Below are 25499 nucleotides of genomic sequence, written 5' to 3'. Positions count from 1 at the left end.
ATGTGTTCAAAGTAATCTTTCAGATATACAGGCCTGGTCATCTCTCTCTTCCATGAGAGAAAACAGTCTTTTCTCATCACACTTAGGATCAAGAAAAAAATCCAATAATGACTTTTTGTCCAAGAAAATGTATAGTATACATTTTTAAAACTTCTTTCTGAAGTATGCACAGGTATCAGTAAATCTCTCTAAGGCAAAAAGGACTTTGTTTCTCCATCTCTTCTTTGATCTCCATTGATCCGATATCTGATGGACATTCATCAAGAAAAAAATAGGAATAGATCTACCATGTGACTCAGTAATACCACTTCTTAGCATCTATCCTCCAAAACACAAGAATATTAATTCAAAAGGATAAATGTTCATTGCTGCACTTAGATACAATACAATAGCCAGCATATCAAAACAACCCAAAGAAGGAGGAGGAGAAGGAGGAGGAGGAGGAGGAGGAGGAGGAGGAGGAGGAGGAGGAGGAAGAGGAGGAGGAGGAGGAGGAGGAGGAAGAGGAGGAGGAGGAGGAGGAGGAGGAGGAGGAGGAGGAGGAGGAGGAAGATGTGCAGCTCTAAGAAATAACAAAATCATGGAATCTACAGCAGCATGGGGAAACTAGAGGATACAATGCTGAGTGAAGTCAATCTGAAAGAAAGGCATAAGGGCCATAAGCAGGTAAGGCCTTGCACAAATTGGCCTGAGTTTGATCCCCAGCTTGGTCCCCCAAGCAATGCCAGGAGTGATCCATAAGCACACAGGAATAAGCCCTGAGCACTACTAGGTATGTACCAAAAACAGAAGAAGAAAGAAAAGAAGAGAGAGAGACACGTGGGTGGAACTTAAAGATATAAAACAAGGTAGCAACAAAGGTCCAAAGGCAGAAAAATGGGAGAACTGAGCCATACAATTTGAGTTGGTGGGAGGGGGGAGTTGAAAGGGAAGGGCATAGGACACTTAGGGACGGCAAGTTGGTACTGGTGATGGGTCTGGTGTTACAATTATGTGCATGAGAAACCATTATTAGCAGTATTATATACCACAGAAGCTCAATCAATTAAAAAATTTAAAAAGTTTTCTCTTAACATGGAAAAAATCCTGAAAATCAGCTTTTCCTATATTCCTCAGAGAAGTTTTGACACAGGGAAAACTGCTCTACTACAAACTGGAGAGATAGGCAGAACAGAGAATCACAATTGAACGGAGCAGAAACCTCCACAGGAACCAACCACAGCCCATAGAAAAAGCTAAACAGAAATTAGCAAGTTGCTGGGCTTCAGTGTGGACAAGAGTAGGAGTTAAAAACTCCAGAAAATCTGGGATCAGAGTGATAGTACAGTGAGCAGGACACTTACCTTGCATGCAACAGCCAATCCAGGTTGGATCCCCCACAACCCACTTGGTTCCCTGAGCCCGATGGGAATGAGGGTCAATTTCAGCTCCCTACAGGAGAAAGCACCTGAAAAGCATTGATGGTGTGCAATCCAAGGACACAGCTTATCAAGACTGATATCTGGGACTGGAGATAATACCGTGAGTAGGGTGCTTGCCTTGCATGCTGCTGACCCAAGTTTGGTCCCCAGCATCCCATATGGTCCCCTGAGTCTCACCAGGAGTGATTTCTGAGCTCAGAGCCAGGAGTAAGCCCTGCCTGAGGACCTCCAGGTATAGCCCCCCCCAAAAAAAAACCAAACAGACAAAGATTTGATCATAGGATACCATGGAACTATACAATACTTTCCCTTCCCTACACCTTACCTCCACATTACTACAGTCCTGTTTTCTAGAACTCCTTTAATCCAGTAGATGTTTAGATTTCAACAACAACAAAAAACTCACAAGATATACTAAAAGACAAAAACATCGTTTGAAGAGATTAAACAAACATCAGAACTAGTCAAATACGGCTAAGATTATAAAATTTTCAGACTAGAAATTTAAAGCAATTGTGATTAATATGCTAAGCGTTCTTTTGCTCAGAGCCCCCAGGGGCCACTCCTGGCAATTCATGGCCAACCTGGCAGGGCCTAAGAATGTGGTGCTCCTGGGGCTCTTCCATGCTGGGGACTGCCCAGGCCACCCTGGCAGTGTCCATGGACCTCCAGGGCTACACCTAGCTGTGCTTCAGGGCATCCATGGCTGTACTCAATGAACTCAGGTCCACTGCATGCAAAGTATGTGCCTTAACCCCTGTACTATTTTTCCAACCCCAACTAAGGGCTCTTATTAATAAAGTAGACAGTATTCTTATGGATAAAGTAGACAGTGTACAACAAGAGATGAGTAATGTAAGCAGATAGATAGAAATCCTAGAAAAGAATAAAAAAGAAATGCCATGGATCCAAAACACTATAACATCAATGAGGAATGTCTCCAATGGATTCATTAGTAGACTGAAAATGGCTGAGGAAAGATGATCTGAGCTCCAGGATATGACAGCATAAATTTATAAAACTAAAAAGCAAAAAGAAGGCAAAAGAGAGCGCTCCACAGACGAAACACATGCTTGCATACCGGTTGCTCTGATTCAAGCCCCAGGACCACATAATTCCCACAAGCAACGCGGAATAGTCTCTGAGCACTGCTCAGTGTGGCCCCAATCAAACAAGTACCCCCCCAAAAAAAAACAAAAGAGAAAAAAACTAAAGGAAACCACACACAGTATCTACACACTGTGCAACAGCTACAATAGGAATAATGTGTGCAATGGGAATTCCAAGATGAGGAAGAGAGAAACAGAAGCAATAATTAAAACTGGCTGAGAATTCCCTCCTCTCCCCCATTCAATGTCAGACACCAACCACAGATCTGGGAAGCTCAGAGAAAACCAAAGGGATATATGCAAAACTGAAATTAAAGAGTATACTTATTTTATAATATTTAAAATTCAGAAGATGGGGCCCGAGAGATAGTGCAATAGAAAGGGTGCTTGCCTTGCAGATGGCCGACCCAGGTTTGATTTCTGGCATCCCATATGGTCCCCCAAGCACTGCCAGGAGTAATTCCTGAGCAAAGATCCAGGAGTGACCCTAGAGAACCTCTGGGTTTGGCCCAAAACCCAAAACTAATTAATTAATTGATTCAGAAGATGAAAAATAGGGTCTGGAGCGATAGCACAGCGAGTAAGGCATTTGCCTTGCAGGCAGCCAACATGGCCGACACAGGTTCGATTCCCAGCATCCCTTATGGTCTCCTGAGCACCGCCAGGAACAATTCCTGAGTGCATGAGCCAGAAGTAACCCCTGAGCATCGCCGGGTGTGACCCAAAAAGCAAAAAAAAAAAAAAAAAAAAAAAAAGATGAAAGATATAGAAAATATGTTGAAAGTCAGGAGTCACTCCTATAAACCACCTCTGGCTGGCACCAGATAATCTTGTCATTGGCCACCATCCAGATCACATGTCCTTCTCTTCCAGAAGGGAGTATAACATGACACTCACCAAAACCATGCCGCTAGACCCCACACCAGGCTGTTTCACTCAGGGCACCCCAGAGGGGGTGTGGGTGAGATCCCTCCCATCCCCAAGGGACCCAGCCCCAGCAGCTGAAAACCTCCAGAACTCAACCGCCGCCGTGCTCACGGCCGCTCTCCACACACTCGGCCAAATCGCACCCGCAAGTGAACCTTTTCCTGGAGAGGGCAGCCACAAATACGGCTGCATGACACTTCATAGAACATACCCTACCCATACACCAAGAGTACTGCACCACTTTATTTTTTTTTTTTGCCTTTTTTTTTTTTTTTTTTTGCTTTTTGGGTAACACCCAGCAATCCACAGGGATTATTCCTGGCTCATGCACTCAGGAATTACTCCTGGTGGTACCCAGGGGACCAAATGGGATGCTGGGAATCAAACCCAGGTCAGCCATGTGCAAGGCAAACGCCCTACCTGCTGTGCTATTGCTCCAGCCCCACTGCACCACTTTTAAAGGTATTCAAAGTAGGATGCAACCAATGTTTGAGGGAAATATTGTATTATTTCAGCTCTGCTTTGGGGCAGGGATTGGGGTATGGGATTGAAACACCTGAAATATGGTGGTGGAAAGGTTCATGGTGGTGGGATTGGTGTTTGAATATTAAATATAATCAAATATTGTTAACTACTTTATAAAAAAATTAATAAAAAGAAAGTAAGAAGAAAAAATATTATATCAATAGAGCAAAAATAAAATAACATCTGACTTCTCAGGAACCATTCAAGCAAGAATCTAATAATAGTAAACTGGAGAGAGAGAGAGAGAGAGAGAGAGAGAAAGAGAGAGAGAGAGAGAGAGGATGAATTGAAAGTATGTGATGCCAAGTATACCTGCCTGAAAAATAAATGTGAAATGGTCAGGAATGTAGTTCCTGCGTAAAGCATGTGCCTCACATGTGTGAGATCTTAGGTTTGAACCCCAGCTCTACATAACCCTTAATGACTCCGGGAACAGTCACTGGGAGTGATCTCAAGTCCCAAGCACAGACAGAAGTATCCCCAACCTTCAAAACATTATTAAAAAATAATTCTTCAGGGAAAATAAAAATATATAGATGAGAAGTTCTGATCTACATAAAGAAAATAGAGCATTAGAGAATGAATAGTGACAGTAAATAATAACTTTTGTTTTTCTTGTCCTTAATTTAACAGATGCTTGTTCTAAATAATAATAGTAAGATATACTTAGCATATGTGTTAAATAAACACATACGCTTAAGTATGCATGAAATAAATTACAGAAATGATATAATGGATTGGGAGGGTGGCATCAGGTGTTTTTTTCACTTAACACCATGCCTTACAATATGATTAATATTAATGTTTCAGGAATACAATGATGCTACACCATACCCACCATCAAACAATCAACATTCCTCACCACTGTCTCTAGATCCCCTCTCACCTATACCCTACCCACATCTTAGCAAACTCAATTCTATAAGCAGACGCTCAGTATTTTATCATCAGCCATTGTCTGTTCGCCTGTTTCTTTATACTCCACTTTGGAGAGAGATCAGTTAGCATTTATATATCCTCCTTTAACTCATTTTATTCAACAAGTTATGCTCAACTCCATCCAAGTTTTAGCAAACTGCAGGACTTCATCTTTCCTTATAGCTGTGTAGTACTCCATTTTATAAATAAATAAATAAATACCACTACATCTTTATCTACTCATCAATTTAGTCTTAGACACTTGGATAGTTTCCAGATCTTGGCTATCGTGGCAAGTAAAATCACTGGGTCACTTGGAAATTTAATTGTTAGTTATTGCAAAGTCTCCATACTATTTTCCACAGAGGCTGACCCAGATGATATTCCTACCATAATAATCGATGAGGGGTTCCTCTTTCCCAATACCCACACCAACGTACTTTCCAGTCTTTTGGACAGAGGCCACTCTCAGTGGCATGCAGTGATAGCTCCTTGTTTTGATTTGCATTTATCTCCTTGGTGGAGTGAGGAAGAATACTTTTTCCTATGTCTGTTGCCATCAATATTTCTTCTTTGAAGAACTTTCTGTTTGGATCCTCTCCCCATTTTGAGTACAAAGATTAAGGTGCTTGCCTTATCACCCTGGTTCAAATCCTGGTGCTACATACCGTGCCCCTAGTCAGGTGTGATCCTGAGCACAGAGCCATGATGTCCTATGGCAGAGCCAAAAACTTTTTCAGGAGACTATGGTGAGTTTAGTTGGAGATTAGAGATCAGATGTCTAGATAATACATCCATCTATATGCTTGTCTTGCAATGCCACTGACACCAATTTGAACCCCCATAACCAAACATGGTCCACTGAGCACCATCAGAAGATATTTCTAAGCATGGAGCCTGGATGATCCCCCCAAGCACCATAGGATGTGATCCAACCCCTAAGCAAAAAATATGTCTCATTTATCTAGTTTCACAAAAGGTTAGGAATTTTTTTCACTGAAAAGAAAACATTACCAAAGCAATACTCATTTAAGCCAATAACCACAACTACTGCCCTCCACTTTAGTGGCTCCTGCACAGGGTGGAAGATGTGTCCCCCTCAGCTGTTTGGCTGCTAACCCTGCCCTCCAGATGCAGACTGTGTTCTGCACAGCTCCCAGGGCAGAGCAGGACCTGAGCGCCTTGAGTCTCAGAGCCTCGGAACTCTGCAGTCAAAGGCAGCTTTATTCAAAGACTGGAAAGCTCACTCTGCCTTAGGAGATTTCAGCAGTCTCCCAGAGGAAAGGCAATGTTGTCAGCACCAAAGTTGGTGGCTAAGACAGACGCCTAATGGTATCCTCCAAACCAAGACCAAATAGGGTCAGGTTGAGGGCTTGAGAGATGATTCCAAGATCTGAAACTTTACATGCAAGAGGCCTGGAGTCAATATCCAGGGCCACATGGTTCCCCAAACACCAAGCTGGGAGAAGCACCAGAACACCACTAGGTATGACCCCAGAATCAACAAACAAAAAATAAAAGGCCAGGCTGAAAAAAGTTTGGGGGGGGGGGGCAAGGAGGGGAGGGAGGAGAGGGTGACCTACAAATGCCACAGATGGCTAACACTTCCTTTCCTTGCCATGATCTAGTTGCAGCTCCAGAAGTCTGAGCAAAAGACACAGAGTTTAAGCCAAATATTTGACACACATGAATGCCATGAATGGATTGGAGGCTGAGCAACCTCCTCGGAGGGAGATGTGCCATGCCAGACTCTTTCTGACCACAGACAGGGCACATGACTCTGTCTACTGACCCCGAACTCACAATATTCATATGGGACGCTGAGCATCCTAAGGACTCTTAACATGGGAAAGGAAGTGACTTTATATATCCACTTTTCGTGTGGAGAAGTCCTGAAAGCAGTAGGAACTACTGCAACAGGAAAAAAAACATGCCACTGAGATGAGGATGCCCCATGCCTAATTCCACATGACTGCTGTGTTGAACAGAACCCCATTCTAATCCAGGTTCTCTGTTCTCAGAGTCTTGAGTCAAGACTCTTCCTTCTTTGCCCCATGAATCCTCACCCTCCCGTGTCCCACAGACACTCACCTCTACTTAAGTTCCCTTTACACATGGCCACAGAGACCCTCTGTGGTGGGTACCCCTGCTACTCCCGTTCTACAAATAAGAAACTCAAACTTAAAGAGGCTCCGTCATAGCCAGTGAATGCAGAGTCAGCACTATAACTCAGATCCCAACCCTTATCTGCTCTATTCACCTTCAATGGCAGAGCTTTCTTGGGCCAAGGATTCTGGGACAAGGGACATACCACTGCCTGGCCCCATTACCCCCCTCCTTTTCTAGTAGTCAGTGAACATTTATACCTAGACAAACAAAAAAAACACTGTCCTCCCGTTCATCGATTTGCTCCAGCAGGCCCAATGACATCTCCATTTTGAGACTTGTTGTTACTGTGTTTGACTTGTTGTTACTGTGTTTGGCATATTGAATATGTCACGGGTAGCTTGCCAGGCTTTGCCACGCAGGCGAGATACTCTCGGTAGATTGCCGGGCTCTCCAAGAGGGGCAGAGGAACCGAACCCGGCTCAGCCGGGCTGGCTGCATGCAAGGCAAACGCCCTACCACTGTGCTATCGCTCCAGCCCTACAAAGATGACTAGACATCAGACAGAAAGTGGCCATGCTCAGGGCTAGGTTTACAAGTTCTCTGCTCTCAAGCGAAAATTCTAATGGAAGGTCAATAGCATCACACAAATAACCATATGAGGCGGGAGAGATAGCTCAGTAGTCAAGGCACATGCTTAAAGCAAGTGCCAAGGGGCTGGAGTCATAGCGCAGCGGGTAGGGCATTTGCATTGCATATAGCTGACCTGGGTTCAAATCCCAGCATCCCATATCCCATATGGTCCCCTGAGCACCGCCGGAGTAATTCCTGAGTACAGAGCCAGGAATGGCCCCTGTGCATCACCGGGTGTGACCCAAAAAGCAAAAAAAAAAGCAAGTGCCAGGACCCAAGACCTGTACCCCTGTACCATATGCTGCCCAGCACTGCTGGGTGTGGCCCTGGAGGTCCCCAAGCTCCACTGTACATAAGAGTTCTGAGGGCCCTAGCACCACAGGTCCTGAGCAGCTCTATGTTTTCTGGCCCAAGCACTGAACCAACCGGCCCATGGACCAAGTATCTGCAGGAACGATGCCTGACCCACCGAGCCGCTTTGGAACCCCCACCTCCACACACAATCATATGATAGTGGCCTCCACACCTCTATCATTTACTGTTCAGTGAGAGGATAACATCTCCCTCACAGCCCTGTTAGGAGAGAATCTCACTAAGCCTAAATTTTATGCTCAGTAAACAAGATCCTTTCCTCAGCCTGTGAACTGAGCCTCTTCCCTCTGGGCACTGAGTCACCAGCAGCAGGTCTCCAATTGGAGAGTGGGAAGGTCGGGGGCAGCCCCTGCACAGGGGTATCAGGGCGCAGGATCTCCCCCATTCCTGGGTGACTTTCATTACTTCACCCCTATGTTACTAAAAGTCAGTATGGGGACCTCCCTGGCCACGTGATTTTTTTCTTCAAAGCTGAAAGTGATGCTCATAATGCTGCTTGATCTAGTGTGGTCATATATGCGGCCATGTGACACCTCCTAATTCCTCAGTAGTGAAATTCCAGTAGAAGCACACCAAATTAGATGGGGAAATGACACAGAAGCCAACTAAACTCAACAAACAATAACATAGAAGGCTAAACTAGCAACAGAAAAAGCTTAGTAAATCCTTAGACAAGGATTTAGCAATCCCGTGATGAGCTATAACAATTTTCACATGTAAAAAAAATTTTTTTTGCACTTATCAATTTTACAATTAGAGCTTTGTTGTCTAATCAATTTCAACTCTAGAATTGTATCAACAGCTGTGGCTTCTGTATACGTTAAAATTAATTTTAAAATAAATAAAAATTTTAAAATGACAGCAAAAATAAAAGATTCCTGGGCTCCAACTGATTGTGGGGACTTGGAAGGTGTGGCTGGTGTCCTGAACTGAGAGACAAGGGTAGTATCTGGGGATAGTCACTGAATGAAGCAAGGAGGGTTGGGACCACACAGGGCTTGGGGATGGTCAGAACTGATGCCCATCCCCACTCTGCTGTGTACTGATTATTTGGACTATTTGCCATATACTGACTAGTTGGCGTATCCCTGTATCCCCCAGAAGCAGAACCCACATAGTAGAGTTAAGTGGGGTCACCTCTTCCAACAAAATAGGAAGCAGCATGTCAAAAACAAAAAACATCAGGAAAGTACAAATACACACACACACACACACACACACGTACGCGCGCATAAACGGGGTAAGGTTTTCAAAACAAAAACAGAAAAACAGTTGCTGGAGAATGATGAGTGGCTGAAGGCACACAGCATTCCTCAGAAATGAGATTGAGGTCCTGCCTCCCACAGGATACTCAGACCTTCCTGGGAGGGAAGGTGGGAGGAAGAGAAAGGACACCAAGTTCCCCCCACCCACTCCCACCCAGGTTATGCAGCCTGCTTCCCTCATCTCCCAGGTTCCTGCCCTTCCTTTCCCCCCCTTCTTCCTGCCCCCTCGTTCTGTCACTAATTGGGAGAGGCAGATATGCTGGGGAGTTGTGTTCTAGCTGAGGGAGGAGAGAGTTGTGCACTCTTTCTGGAGGCTGGAGTGCTCGTCAAACTTCAACTGCAGCCCCTCCTGGCAGATGAAATGACTCATTCCCCTTTTGTATAAAAAGCTCAAATGTATATACATATATATTTTTAAAAGCTCCTGCGTGGGCTCTGCTGTTGATATTATTTTCTTTTAATCTAAGCAGATCATAAATCTGCTTATGATTTATGATCTGCTTCTACTAGATTTTTCATCTAGAAAATATTTAGAACATTTTCTCCAATCTCTGAGTTATCTACTTTTAAATATCAACTTTAAGGAAGCAGACAATGGACTCTATTGGAGGTGCAAGAAAGAGGAAACCAGAAGGTTTCCCACGGGTCACGACTGGATCATGTTGGCACGCCAGGACACAGTGAATGAATGAATGGAGAAAGCAATCATGGAAGTACAAGGAAGAAAGCACTCCTGCATACTTAGCTGGGTTGGCTAGCCAGATCGCTCACATACCATGTGAAGAGGTGCCCATTTTATAGAGAAGAACCACTGACGATGGCAGACTTGCCATATCCCAGTGCTATAACCCAACCCAGCTACAAGTCCATCTCATGCATCATGAGGCCTCTTACCTGGACTTGTTGCTTGTGCTCAGACTCCCAGCCATTTCATCGGGAGCAATGAGAGAGGCTTCTTTGGTGACCTCAGAACTAGAACCATAGCTGCTCTAGAAAGGAGTGACCCCTGTCCAGCCCTGTCCTGGAGGCGGCAGAGATCACTCACTCTAGGGAAGCTGCTGGGCCTCCCCTCAGGGCAGCAGTGTCTGAACTGTGAGCTCACTGGAGCTGGGTCTCAGGCTCCTATTCTCACATCACTGTGTGTCCCTCCTCAGTCAGGGGACAAGAGGACTGCATCAGACCATGCTGCTGTTGGCATGATAGAGTGACAAGCATTAAGTCAACCTCCACTTCTATCCAGAGCACAGCTGATAGCTTGTAAAAACAGCAGAGAAAACCAAGCAGAGGCTGAGAGCAGAGAGAGGAGAGAGACAGAGAGAGGAAGATTTGTTAAAAAAAGAGAGGCGGGCAGGAACAACAAGAGCAGTGGAGATAAATGCAGGGCGAAAATAGCATAGAACTGACTCCTGGGCCAGAGAGATGGTACAGCAGATAGGGCGTTGGCCTTGCACAGGGCTGACCTGGGTTCCATCCGCAGCATTCCGTGGTCCCTCAAGCACCACCAGAAGTAATACCTTAGTGCAGAGCCAGGAGTGATCCCTGAACATAACCCAGGTGCCCTTCCAACCCCGCCGCCACACACACACAAAGGAAATCTAACTCCTGAAGTGGATAGACAAAGTGTCTTTCTGTGCCACCCCTGCACATGGGGGCAAGGGTGCATGTGTCTGTGCAAATGCACACATGTGAGTAGGTTCATGGGTATGTGTGATAGGGCATAAGCAGACACACCACTGAGCCTGCCCAAGCTGACCACCAGCATCCGTCACATAACAGGACGTGGCCAGGCAGGCACTGCCAGCAAGGTGGTAGAGCTTGTTGGAATGTCAGGGAATCTAGAGGTTGGAATCAGAGTGAAAAAGTCTGTGGTTTTTCTACTCCACTGTTCCCACAGGTTCTGGTTGCCCCCACAATCGGGGTTTGAGAGGCACAGATATGACAGTATGGTACAGGCATGTTCCACCAGACTTGCTTGCGAAGAATCCATATGGGTAGTTTGAGGCTGGGAATGTGTGTCTGTGCATAGGTGTTGTTTGTGTTCCATCCCATGCTGAGCTTTTAGGGGAAAAATAGTATGCCCATAGAGCTCAGGACCTGCAAGGCCTCTTTTCTAGTGCTCTGTGGCTAGAGACTCATGGAATAGCAAACATCTGTTTTAGAAAACCTAATCAGGAGAGGACTCCTGTAAAAGATAGGTCAGATGGGAGGCTTTGCGAAAGAAGCACAAGAACAGAGTGGCCTTGGGTTCCTGAGGGGTTGGGATTCTGAAGCAGTAAGTGGGGAGTTAGCCCTCTGCCACCCTTCCTCACTTGTTCCACAACAGGAGCAGTAGGTGTGGGGCTCTGCGCTTCAGAGATCAGAGAGAGCTTAAACAACTCCCCAAAGCCTAAATAGCCCCACTCCAGGAACGTCCACCATTAGGAATCATGAGGTACCACAAAACTTGGCCCTACCCACCATGTTCCTTGGACAGGCTGCTACAGGAAGAACTAGAACATCCGTGGGTAAACAGGAAGTGGCAAAAGTAAGAATGAGTACAGTCATCTGCCCCTGTGATTCAATACCCATTCAAAGAAAACAAATACCACAAAAGAGAAAGTCAAGGCATTAAAAAAAGGAGAGAAAAATAGAAGAAACTAGCATTCAAGGCCCTAGAGTTAACTGAACAAACAGAATCAGACTTTAGAATAAGTATAATTACTATTCACAAGAGATGTGAGTAACTAGGAAGTCAGAAAAATATTCAGTTACAAATCTGAAAGATATCCAGATTAGAAAGTGAGAGTGAAGATATCCCTTTTATGTAGAAAATCCAGAGACTGGAACACTTAGGGCACTTGCCTTGCATGTGGCCAACCTAGGTTTAATTGCTGGCACCACATAGAGGTGCTAGCAGGAGAGATTCCTGATATACAGAGCCAGGAGTATGCCTTGAGCACCATCGGGTATGGCCTAAAAATGATGAAAAAAATAAAAAAGAAAAGAAAATCCAAAGGAACACACACACACAATTAGATCTGACAAACAAGTTTAGTATGACTGCAAAATGTAAGATCAACATGCAAAATCCAGTGGTATTCTTATCCACCAGAAATACAGAGTAATAAATAATATGAGATAAAATTAAGAAAACAATTCTGTACTGATTTTCTAGAACTACTGAAACAATATGCCACAAGCTGGGTAACTTAAGACAAACAACATTGCCTCACAGTGCTGGAGGCTAGAAGCCAGACTAAAAGTTTTGGCAAGATTGGTTTCTTCTGCAGGCAGCAAGAAAAGGATCTGTTCCCTCCAGCATTCTCAGAGTTCTGTGATTTGTGCTAACATCATTCAGATCTTCATGTGGCATTCTACCTGAGTCCCTAGATCCAAATTTCTCCTTCGCATAAGGACATCAGTTTCTATCTGGAGGAGCCAGAGAGTTAGCCCAAAGAGCTACGTGGCTTCCTTGCATGAGTGAAGCCTGGGTTCAATCCCCAGAGCCATACGGCCCCGAGCACCTCCAGGCACAACCCTCAAGTACCTCAAAAACAAAAGAAAGATAAAACTCTATCTCAAAATAAGAAAGATTTGGAGAAGATAGAATTCAACCCTTGATAAATTCCATTTACAGTCACACTGAAAAGTATTTATAAATAAATTTAATTTAAAAAGATGAGGCTTATACACTTAAGACTAGCAACATCATTGAAAGAAAGTAAAGTAGTATCTAAATAAATGGATAGACATCCTGAGTTTGTGATTGGATAATTGATATTAGTGAGATGAGAAAACTTCCCAAACTCATCTACAGATTTATAGCAATATTTATCTAAAATTCCTGATGAGAGCCAAAGCAATAGTAGCACAGGGAGGGCACTTGCCGTGCATGCAGCCAAACCAGATTTGATCCCAGGTGCCACATATGATCCTCTGGACCTCATCAGGAGTGATCTCTCAAGCACAGAACCAGGAGTAAGTAAGTTCTGAGAACAGTCAAGTGTGATCTCCCCCCACCAAAAAAAAATAATACCTGTTGAATTCTTTTGAAGAAATTGACAAGTTGATCCTAAAACTTTTTCATAAAAACATTCAAGAAATGCAGAACATTTAAAACAATATTGAAAAAAAGTTGGAGAACTCACATTTTCTTATTTCAAAATTTAATGCAAAGCTATAGTAATCAAACAGAAGGACATACATATAAATCAATGGGATAACATTGAGAGTCCAAAAATAAACCCTCATGAGTATGACCTATTGATTTTGGAAAGGTTTCCAAGATAATTCAATGGAGGAAAGAAAGTCCCTGGGGTGGCTAAGGACACCTCAGCAGCTAAGACCGCTAAGACCACTGCCTTGCAAGCCTGAGGCTGGCGAGGTATCACTTCACCTGGCTGACTGCAATCCCACAGGATCTATTGTGGACAAGTGCGCTATTATTGTGCACTGAACTCAAGTGTGTGTTAACACCAAGACTACACAGTGCAGCCCCACGAATACCATTAGCCAAGCATGTACAATTTCTGGTTACTGTGACTAGCAAAGAAAAGGATAAGGAAAGGGTTAAGTAGCAGTTCTGAATAAAAATGGGAGGCAGAGAGATAGTATAATGCATAGGGCCTTTGCGTTGCACATGGTGGTTCAATCCCTGGCACCATATATGGTCGCTTGAGCACCATCAGGAGTGATCCTGGAGCACAGACAGGAATAAGCCCTGAGCAAAGCCGGGTGTGGCTCAAAAATAATTTTTAACTGAAAGGGTCAAAGAGATAGTACAGGAGATAACATGCTTGCCTTGCACAAAGCTGATCCCATTTGAGTCCTCAACATCACATATTCCCAAAGCACCACTAGAAGTCACTCCTGAGCACAGAGCCAGGAATAGGCCCTGAGTACCACCAGGTTTGCCCAATATACCGCCCTAAAATAGATAATGTAAAAATTATGAGGAATTTTTGGTTTGGTTTTGTTTTTAGAATAGTGTTTCTAGCAAATGGTACCATTAGAAAAAAATGAATATTTGCAAACTAGGAAAAGCAGTTGAATCCCTATCTCATACCAATATGAAAATTAACAAATAATAAATGTAAATTTTATATGTAGGAATTTAAAGTGTATAGCCCTTGGAGGAAAACAGGCATGAAGCATCTTGACTTTGCACTAAACAATGACTTCTTAATTGTGACACATCAAGCACAAGCAACTAAAGATAAAATATATAAATCAGATTTCAATTTAAACACTTTTTCATTTCAAAATACATGATTAAGAATAAAAAAGGGAGTAAATCACACACTTTGGTGGTGTGGGTATGGTGTTAGAATGAAGTATGCATGCCACAATCATAAACAGTATTGTAAATCACATACCCAAATAAATACTTTTATAATTTTAAGAAAACTAAAGAAACAAACAAACTGAAAGAACACATTTGGAAGTCATATATCTGACAAAAGACCAGATATATAAGATCTTTTGTAATTCAGTATTTATTATGTGTTTTTCCACTAACTTAATTTTATTTTGTTTAATTTTTTTAAGAAACCAAATGTTAGAATAGGCAAAAAATTTCAAGAAATTATTCCAACAAGGATATGTAGAAATAAACAAAAAAAGTTCATCATTTATTCATTTGGGGATATGATGTTAAAGCCACAGTGACAAAACATTCCCCATCCACCCAAATGACTGCAGTTGAAAGAATGCCCATTCCAACTGTTAGTGAGAATGTGGAGAAATTTAATGTTCATATATTCCAGTGGAAATGTAAATGATGTAACTACTTTGAAAAACAATTCAGAAGTTTCTTTAAAGGTAAATATAAATTTACCATATGATTCAAACAATTCCACTCCTAAGAATCACCAAAAGGAATGAAAACCAATCTCCATAGATATACAAATGTGTATAAATGTTTATAGTAGCATTATCTGCAAAATCAAAAAAGAACAAAGTGGAAATAACCTAAATGTCCATCAGATGGTGAATTTACAAACAAAATAATTGTATGATCATACAAAGGAATGTTGCTTATTCATAAAAAAATATTAATGATAAGGCAGCAAGAAGATATTACAGCAGCATGAACCTAACCCCACTGGGGTCCCCTGCACCACTTAGGACTCCTAGGCATAGCCTCCCATGACTCTGGAGGACCACCAGCACCACTGGGTGACCCTTGTGGTCCCCACATCACAAAGCCCTTAACACCATATCATCAGGCCCTCACGTTGAACTACCAGCCCAGTTTGTTGAGGATCATTAGGGACGGCCCCGGACTCCCTGAGCACCATTTGGGAGGTCACTCCCAAATGAAAATAAAAAGAAATTAACAACTGATACGTGCTACACATAGGTGAACCTTAAAGTCACCATGTTAAATGAACCTGAGGACTGCTTTACAGAGCCGAGTTTACCAAGGGCAGGGGCAGAGTTAGGATGGGAGCCTGGGACATGGTGGAGAGAAGTGGTGAAGGGGGTGGTGCTGAAATGTTGGATGTAGGAAATCTATCAGAGCCTCAAACAAAACACAAAATGCTGTTTTATAAAGTACTGTGTAAGGGGACATAGTGATGGCACAAAAGGCAGGGCACGTGCCTTGCACATTGACCACGTTTGATCCCTGTCATCCCATATGGTCCCCTGAGCACTGCCAGGAGGAATCCCTGAGTGCAGAACCAGTAGAAACCCCTGAACATAACCAGGTGTGGCCCAAAGTCAAACAAAAGAAATCACTGTGCTAAATGAAAGGAACAGGAAACATGTTATATCACTCAGTGTTTGTAATTGGCTAGAAAAGGCAAAATCTACAGAAGGAAGGAGAGATCAGTGATTGCGGAGACTGGGAGTAGGATTTACTGCGACGGAACACAGGGGATCTTTTGAGGAGTATGGAAATGTTCAGAAACGGATTATGGTAATACAATATAGTTAGAAAACAATATTATGATTATACAACTCTAAAATTTTACTAAAAATCATTGAGTTGTATACACAAATGAGTGGATTATATGATACATAAAATATAACTCAATAAGGTTCTTATGCACATACTTTAAGTAAAAACTAAGCGAAATTTCATACTTCCAAAAATAAAGAGATCCTAAAAGTTCCAAAGATTTGAAATAAAAAGGATTTCATCCAAGAAACCAGAAAATAGATATTCATAAAGCTTCTTCTTTTCCAGATATATGCAACCTAAATGGAATATTACTTTCAAAACCTGAATGAGGATAATCTTTTAAGTATAATTTTAAATATAAATTTCTTTTTAAAGAGAAATAATTATTTTAATTTTTTAGAATTTTATTTATTGAATCACCGTGAGAGCAGTTACAAAGCTTTCGGGTCTAAGTCTCAGTCATAAAATGAAACACCCATACCTTCACCAGTGCCCATTCTCCACCCCCAACAACCCCAGTATACCCCCATCCCACACCCTCCCCCTACCTGTGGGGCAGATGATTTCCACATTACTCTCTCTCTCTACTTTGATTACATTCAATATTTTGACACCTGACCCACCATTATTATTTGAGATTTTACCCCAACACTCAGATCTGCTGAAAAGGCAACAGCAGACAATTTGTTTTCTATTGCTGGTTATGAATAACATCTGATGTCACATGGCTGCAGTAGTGGCTGGGCGATTTTGAAATTCCAAAATTTTAACACTTAAATCTGGAGGGATTTCTGCCAAAAGCCACTGGGTTTTGAGATTTGTTTCTGAGTCTCTGGGATCATGGCCGTTCAGCACCTTGATCAGGAGCCAGAGAGGCTGTTCGTGGGTGATGACTTGGGGTCTCACTGGGGTGGGGGAGACAGGCCCGGCTCCACCCCCATCCAACAAGTTTTGTCACTGCGGGCCCAGACCTGACTGTCCAATGGCCTCTGGAGGATGACGGCCACCGAACCGCCAAGGGGGAGCAGGTGGAGTGACAACATTCTTTCCTCCCTGGGGTGGCCCAGTGACAGTAACGTACTGTGGGGTCCGGACGCATTTCTGCCAAAAGCCACTGGGTTTCGAGATTTGTTTCTAAGTCTCTGGGATCTTGGCTGTTAAGCAGCTTGATCAGGAGCCAGAGAGGCCATTAGTGGGTGATGACTTGGGGTCTCGTTGGGGTGAGAAGGACAGGACCGGCTCCACCCCCATCCCGTGAGGCCCTGCATGTCTCGTCACTGGGGGTCCAAACCTGATTGTCCAGTGGCCTCTGAAGGATGGCAGCCACTGGGCCGCCAGGGGGAACAGGCCACAGCACGAAACCTATTCCCACCTGGAGTGGCCCAGCACCGGTAACCTACTGCAGGGACCAGACGCATTTCTGCCAAAAGCCCCTGGGTTTCGAGATTTGTTTGAGTCTCTGGGATCATAGCCATTAAGCAGTTCAATCAGGAACCAGAGAGGCCATGCCTCCAATTATATAGCTGAGCCGGAGGTGGTTTGTGGGTGTGTCTCCCACATACCTAACTTTTGGCCGTTTACTTTCTTGGTAAACTTTGCCTCAAGTTTTTGGGGTCTGGCCAAAGGCACAGCAGCAATTTTGGGGTATCTGGAAGTCTGAAGGTGCCATCAGGCTGTTGATGCACTCACCTCACAGGTACAGATTGACCTGCTGGCGGCACCATACCCCCAAGAGAAATAATTTTAAGGAATAATTTTAATATTAATTTTATAATATGAATTTTATAATTTTAATTATAATAATTTTATATTAATAAAATTTAATAATTTTAAGTTGTCTGACATAGGGCTAAGAGCTCTCCCAAAGGGTAGGAAAGCATGCTTTGCGCATGGGAGGTCCAGGGTTCAATCCCTGTCTCTGCATGATCCACCCACTACCACTGTGAGTGAGCCCAGAGAAACACACCAGAAATAGCACCCCCTGAATATCACCAGATCTGGCTCCAAAACAAAACAAACAAAAGCCCTCAGACATACAATGACAAATTTTATGTTATTCTCATCAACCTTGAGAAAAAAAAATGGAAAGTTTATTCTAGCAGAATACAAAAAAGATACAAGAGGAGAGAAATACTAGAAGTTTGGGTGAAAAGAACATCAATATTGTTAAATTAAAATAGATGCAGAATTTACTAAACACATAATAATCTCTGAGAAAACTAGTTCATCATTTTGTTGGAAATTATGAGATGGACAGAGGCAAAGGATCTGAGGCTTAGAGTTTAGTTTTGTTTTGGGGTTTTGGCAAGCACCTTACCGCCTATATTATCTCTTTGGCCCTTACTTTTGTTTTGTTTGGAAAGAGAATACAAATAGAGATCAATTCTGCCATCAATATGAAAAAAATGCTGAAAATTTAGAATTCCATAATGGGATTCAAATTTAAGTGTTATACTATTTTCTCATGGCTTAAAATATTCATCAGAGAATAATACAAACAGATTAAACTTAACAAAACAAAAGGCAAATAAGAAGAAATGTAGAACCAACAATACTAGTAGAGGACTTAAAAGCACAAGATGATCTGACAGCAATGAGCTCAAACATCCTCGTTCACAGCACATGTCTGGAATACATGTCTCTGACTGAAACAATCACATCCACAGACAAGATAAAGTATGAAAAGATCCTGTGATGTTCTATTGGCATGAGATGCAATTAAAATAAAATAACATGAACACATTTGACGAAACTCAACACCATTTCATGATAAAAGCACTCAGCACACAGACACCTAAGAATAAAAGAAAACTCTTTCAACATAATAAAGGTTATATATGAAAAACCCATAGCTAACATTATACTCAGTAGAAAAAGACTAAAACCTTTTTCTGTAAGATTAGAAACAAAGCAAGCACGTTCACAATACTATTTCTGTTTAACATAGTACGGAAAGTACCAGCCTTAGCGCAATTAGGCATTTAAAAAAAATAGGCATACCAGTTCAAAAGGAAAAAATTAAAATAATTTCTATTCACAGACATTGCGTGTAGAAAGCCAAAAAGAACACACACATACATACACACACACATAAACACACATATGCAAATAAATAATTCAGCAAAGTTATAGGATATAAAATCAGTACACAAAAATAAATTGCAGTGCAGGCTTGCAAAGAACAATGTGAAAGAAGAAGTATTCCATACAATCTATTTACAATAGCACTAGCAAAGAGTAAAATGTTGGCGGTCAAAGCAATTTTACAGTGGCTAGGGTGCTTGCCTTGAATGTAACAACCCAGGTTCAATCCCTGGCATCCCATATGGTTCCCTGAGCACTGCCAAGAGTAATTCCTGAGTGCAGAGCCAGGAGTAACCCCTGAGCATCTCTGGGGTGTGGCCCAAAATCAAACAAGAGTGAAATGTGTAGCCATAAATATAAAAAAGAGGCTAAAGATTTGAATACTAAAAATTATAAAATATTGCCAAATAATTAAAGGCAATATAAATAAATTAAAAGCCATCTTACATTTAATTGTAGGACTTAATATTCTTAGATATTATTACTATTTAAATAATCTACAGAATCAATGCAATTTCTATCAAAATCCCAATGGTGTGCTTTGTAATTTTTAAAAAGTCCTAACATACATATGGAATATCAAGGGACTTCAGATATTATGATCTTGAAATAGATAATCTTGAAATAAAAAGAGGAAGAAAAGGAAAATTGGAGGTCTTACTGATTCTGGTTTCTGCAAAGCTACTATAATCAAAATTATTTGGCATAAAGACAGATACATAGACACAGGAAAGAGTAGTGAACCCAGAAATTAACCCTCACAGTCATGGTCAAATGATATTTAATAAAGATGTCACTTGGGTATTTACATTTTGGTTTTGGAGTCATACCTGGCAGTGCTCAGGGTTAACTTCTGGCTTTCTGCGCAGGGATCATTCCTGGACATGTTGGGGAACTGTTATGAGGTGCCAGGGATCAAATGCGAGGTTCCAGCAAGAAAATCATGCATTTGAGCCATCTGCCCAGACCTCTTAAGGTTTTTTGTTTTCTTTTTTTTTTAATCCCAAATACTTTATTTTTTTTTTCTTCTTATATTTATTTACTGAATCATAGTGGGAAAAGTTACAAAGCTTTCAGGTTTAAGTCTCTGTCATACAATGATCAACCACCTTTTCCTTCACCAATACTCATTTTTCAACACCAAGAACCCCAATATACCCCCTTCCCATCCTTCCCAATGCCTGTGAGGCAGATGATTTCCACTTAACTCTTCTCTACATTGATTGCATTCATTATTTTGACAAAAGATGCACCATTATTGTTTAGAATTCCGCACCCCCCCCCCAACAATCAGAATTGCTGAAAAGGCATTGTGAAATACTTTGTTTTCTATAGCTGATATAAGAATCATCTAATGTCATACATGGGCTGGAGCGATAGCACAGCGGTAGGGCGTTTGCCTTGCACGCAGCCAACATGGCCGACCCGAGTTCGATTCCTCCGCCCCTCTCGGAGAGCCCGGCAAGCTACCGAGAGTATCTCGCCCGCACGGCAGAGCCTGGCAAGCTCCCCGTGACGTATTCGATATGCCAGACACAGTAACAACAAAGTCTCCAATGGAGACGTTACTGGGCCCGCTCGAGCAATGTCATATAATGATTTTGGATTTCTGCAAAGAGCCAGATCATTACAAGATTAGTTTCTGTGCATCTGGTGTTATGGCTGTGCCGGAGAGCCACTCATGGGGGGCAACTCGTGACCTCGGTAGGGCGTGAAGGACAGGCTGGTACCACCCTCCTTCCCATGAGACTGCAGTTGCCCCGTCACCACTGGCTCATACCTGGCTTTCCTATAAGCTCTGAGGTGGCGGCCACCTTGCTGCTGGGGGTGGGGGTCGAGGGGGAGGCGGAAGAGAGCAACACCCTTTCTCTCCCGGGGAGGCATGGCACTGTAGCATGGACCATTCACTTTTCTGCCGGAAGCTGCCGGGCTCTGAATTAAGCCATTTTGCCTCTGGAGCCATGGCCGTGCCGGAGAGCCGCTCGTGGGGGGCAACTCGTGACCTCAGTAGGGCGTGAAGGACAGGCTGGTACCACTCTCCTTCCCATGAGACTGCAGTTGCCCCATCACCGCCGGCTCATACCTGGCTTTCCAATAAGCTCTGAGGTGGCGGCCACCTTGTACACAGTCCAGATGCATTTCTGCCAAAAGCCGCTGGGTTTCAAGATTTGTTTCTGAGTCTCTGGGATCATGGCCATTAATCTGCTTGATCAGGAACCAGAGAGGCCATTTGTAGGCGGCACTCGGAGTCTCGTTGGGATGGGGAGGAAAGGGCCAGTTTCACCCCCATCTGGTGAGGCCCCACGTGTCTCGTCACTACAGGCCTAAACCTGACTGTCCAGTGGCTTCTGGAGGATGGTGGTCACCGGGCTGCCAAGGGGAACAGGCTAAGGCACGAAACCTATTCCCACCTGGAGTTGCCCAGCGCCAGTAACCTACAACAGGAACAGGACGCATTTCTGCCAAAAGCCTTTTGGTTCCGAGATTCGTTTCTGAGTCTCTGGGATCATGGCCGTTAAGCAGTTTGATCAGGAACCAGAGAAGCCATGCCTCCAATTATATAGCTGAGCCGGAAGTGGTTTGTGGGTGTGTCTCCCACATACCTAACTTTTAGCCATTTACTTTCTTGGTAAACTTTGCCCCAAGTTTTTGGGGTCTGGCCAAAGGCACAGCAGCAATTTGGGGGTATCTGAAAGTCTGATGCACCATCAGGCTGCTGATGCACTCGCCTCATAGGTATAAATTGACCTGCTGGCGGCACCATACCCCCTTCTTCTTTTGGAGCTATATCAGACAGTGCTCAGGGATGACACTAGCACATTGAAACTGAGTTCTCCCATGTAAAGAGGCCCTCCAACCCTTTGGGCCATCTCCTTGACACAAGGATTCAGTTTATTTTTAACCTACGTTTCAGTCTCAAATTGGGCATCATAGTCTGTCAACTTGTGCATAGTCAAGGTCAGCCCTTTGAGGAAATCGGGGAATTTTATTCATAAGACTTTATTTTGGACAGCTGTAAGATTAGTCATTCTAATATGAGTTATCTCTAAATTTTAAACTTTTATATAAACCCCTATCATGTTGCATACATGTGTGTTGTATGTGTGTGTTTGTCTAGGTAATTAAAAACAATAAATGTTTAAGGTCAAATCCTTAAAAGTAACTTGAAACCACACAATTTAGAGGAAAGTAATGAAAAGCCTTAGATTATCTACATGTAGTACCATATTCGTCAATTGCCTCGAGCAGGCCCCAGTAACGTGTCCTTCATTCTAGCCCTGAGATTTTTTTTAAAAAAGTGCCATATTCAAGGTTCTTTCAGAGTTAGGAGGATGAGACCCTTCATTGTAGTATCAAGGTCAAATGTTCCTTTGATTGCCTTTCCCATCATTCAATCTTATATTTTTTTATCCCATCTATTTTTAAAATAACCAGTTTTACCTTGAGATAATTGTTTTCCTCAAGAAAATATTTTTGGGGGCTGGAGTGATAGCACAGCGGGTAGGGCATTTACCTTGCACGCGGCCGACCCGGATTCAATTCCAAGCATCCCATATGGTCCCCTGAGCACTGCCAGGAGAGATTCCTCAGTGCAGAGCCAGGAGTAACCCCTGAGCATCGCCAGGTTTTTTTCCAAAAAGCAAAAAAAAAAAATTATTTTTATGCCTTCCTTTACTAAAAATACGTTTGGCTTTTTTGCACTCTGCTACCTTCCAATTTTAACTTAAATTTTATTGAATATTTGATTTTATTTGACTTTTTGAAGGCCACATTCATCAGTACTCAAGAACTTCGCCCATGGAATGGCTCAGGGGACCATGGAGCACCAGGAGCTTCCTGCTTACAGAGTGTACACACCAGTCCTTTGAGTTATCTTCCCAGCAGTGCTGAGTTGGGTATGGGTCAGTGGTACTTACGGACCACGTATGAAGAGCCATGAAGAACTGAGGCATGAACTCAGAGGTTGTCATGCATTGAGCTAACCCCATACTCCCATTAATCTTACTAACTTTAATCCTTGAAGTTCTCATTTTTTAACATCAAAATGATAAGCTCTTAGGCGAGGGAGAGAGCCGAGTGCTTGCTCTACATGCCACAGGCCTGAGTTCCGTGTCCAGCACTCCCCGGTCCTCTTAGCACTGCTAGGAGCGATCTCTGAGTTCAAGCAAGAAGTAGCCCCTGAGTGCCACCAGTACCTGCAAGAAAACCCACCAAATTATAAGTAAGTATAAAACGGGTTACATCCACATCTTTTACACCAGAAGATCCACAAATAGGCTTTGATCTTTTCAAGAACCCATGCTTCTTTTCAGTGCCATATTCTAGGTAGCACAGACACATTCTTCCCATAGAGTTAAACTCTTAGTTTTAAGAGTAAACTCAAATTCAAAAATTAATATTTCAGCAAAATGATCCAGACATTCATTGAATCTCATTATTAAACATAGTCAAAATAGTTATTTCTCCTTTTAGACAACATATTCTTTCCTGGCAAGCAAACATGGATATAGGAAAAGCATTACACCCAATATTAGAATTTGAAAGGAATATAGGCTTCAAACTAAATTCTTATTTGGGTGGTGGGGGGAGCTCCCCAGCAGTGCTCAGAGGGTCTGGGGGATACTCGCCCCAACCATACAGGTCTGACCGTTCAGGTGCTTAGGTCCACAGACCTGGTGCTGCTGGGGTGAGAATTACACCCAGACCTGCTGGTGTGTGGGGAGCATTGGTACTAAGGATCAAAACTGAGGACCAACCCCATGCAAGGGAAGCACTTGGGCCCACAGAGCTATGTTTCTGGTCTAAATCCTTATAACTTTAAAGCAGTTTATACTTATCAAAACGTTTTTCAAAGCAGAATTGAAGAAATAGCACAGTGGGGAAGGCACTTGCTTTGCACACAGCCAATGCTCATTCAATCCCCAGCACCTAGTGCTGTGTTCCTGTCCCTTGAGCACCACCAGAAGTGATCCCTGAGCAGAGAGGCAGGAATAAGCCCTAAGTAAGCACAGCTGGTGTGGCGGTGTGGTCTCAAAGGGTATTTTTTTTTTTGGCCAGTCTGTTACTCTAATTATATAGCCAGAAGCGAACTAAAACAAAGGGAGAGGATACACATTCATACAGACAGACACAAAAATTTCTTAGCTTCCCTGTCAAAATTTAGTCACATTCATGTCCTCCCTTTTCTTTTTTCTTCTCTCTCTTTCTCTCTCTCTCTCTCTCTCTCTCTCTCTCTCTCTCTCTCTCTCTCTCTCTCTCTCTCTTTTGGTTGTTGTTGTTGTTGTTGTTGTTTGGTTCCACACCTGGCAGTGCTCAGGGATTACTCTTGGCTCTGCACTCAGAAATTACTCCTGGCCATGCTCAGGAGACCATATGGGATGCCAGAGATCCCAGGTCAGTCACATGCAAGGCAATTGTCCTACTCACTGTGTTATCGCTCCAACCCCGATGTCCTTCCTTTTCCATTTATACAAGCTGTGGTCTCTTTCTAGGTCTCACTAGTTCCATGAGACAGGGCTACTGTCCCAGGGATCTTTCCGATGATGAGATATTTCATTTCAGTTCTCCAATGCATGGTTCTTCAGTAATAACCCAGCCCTTCCTGGGGCTGGAGCGATAGCACAGTGGGTAGGGCATTTGCCTTGCATGTGGCCGACCCAGGTTCGATTTCCAGCAGATTCCAGATGGTCCCCCAAGCACCGCCAGGAGTAATTCCCGAGTGCATGAGCCAGGAGTAACCCCTGTGCATCACTGAGTGTGACCAAAAAAGCAAAAATGCATAAATAAATAAATAATCTAGCCCCTCCTGCTAACCTGTTCACTCAAACTAAGATTCTTACATCCAGACTCTTATTGGGTTTTAACCTTGTGGGATAATGAGGTTCTTTTTCCAGATCTGAATTTCTACTTTTCAGCATCTTTCTTCAGAACAGTATAACTCTCATTATTATCAGAATAATAGATACAGAAGGAAGCACCAAAGATAACAGATGAACCAACACCCAGATTCCAGATAAAAGTACTCCAACTCTTCCCACAGCAATACTGCTCACGACAAGATTGCTCCAAGTCCCATCAGAGGAAAGGAAGCCCAGACAGAGGGAAGGGCGGTGGCTGGCTCTGTAGGGATGTTTATTTAGCCTTGTTTTTGATAATAAAACATACAAGATAAACAGCCCAACATGGAAAAGGGTAGATAATCTCTGTTTAACTGTTTAGAAATGAATCCATTCTATATGCAACAATTTGGGAA

Source organism: Sorex fumeus, unplaced genomic scaffold (assembly GCF_029834395.1).
Source record: "Sorex fumeus unplaced genomic scaffold, SorFum_2.1 ptg000043l, whole genome shotgun sequence".
NCBI classification, from domain to species: domain Eukaryota; kingdom Metazoa; phylum Chordata; class Mammalia; order Eulipotyphla; family Soricidae; genus Sorex; species Sorex fumeus.
The sequence above is the reverse complement of the archived record's forward strand: the minus strand, read 5'-3'. Positions refer to the sequence as shown.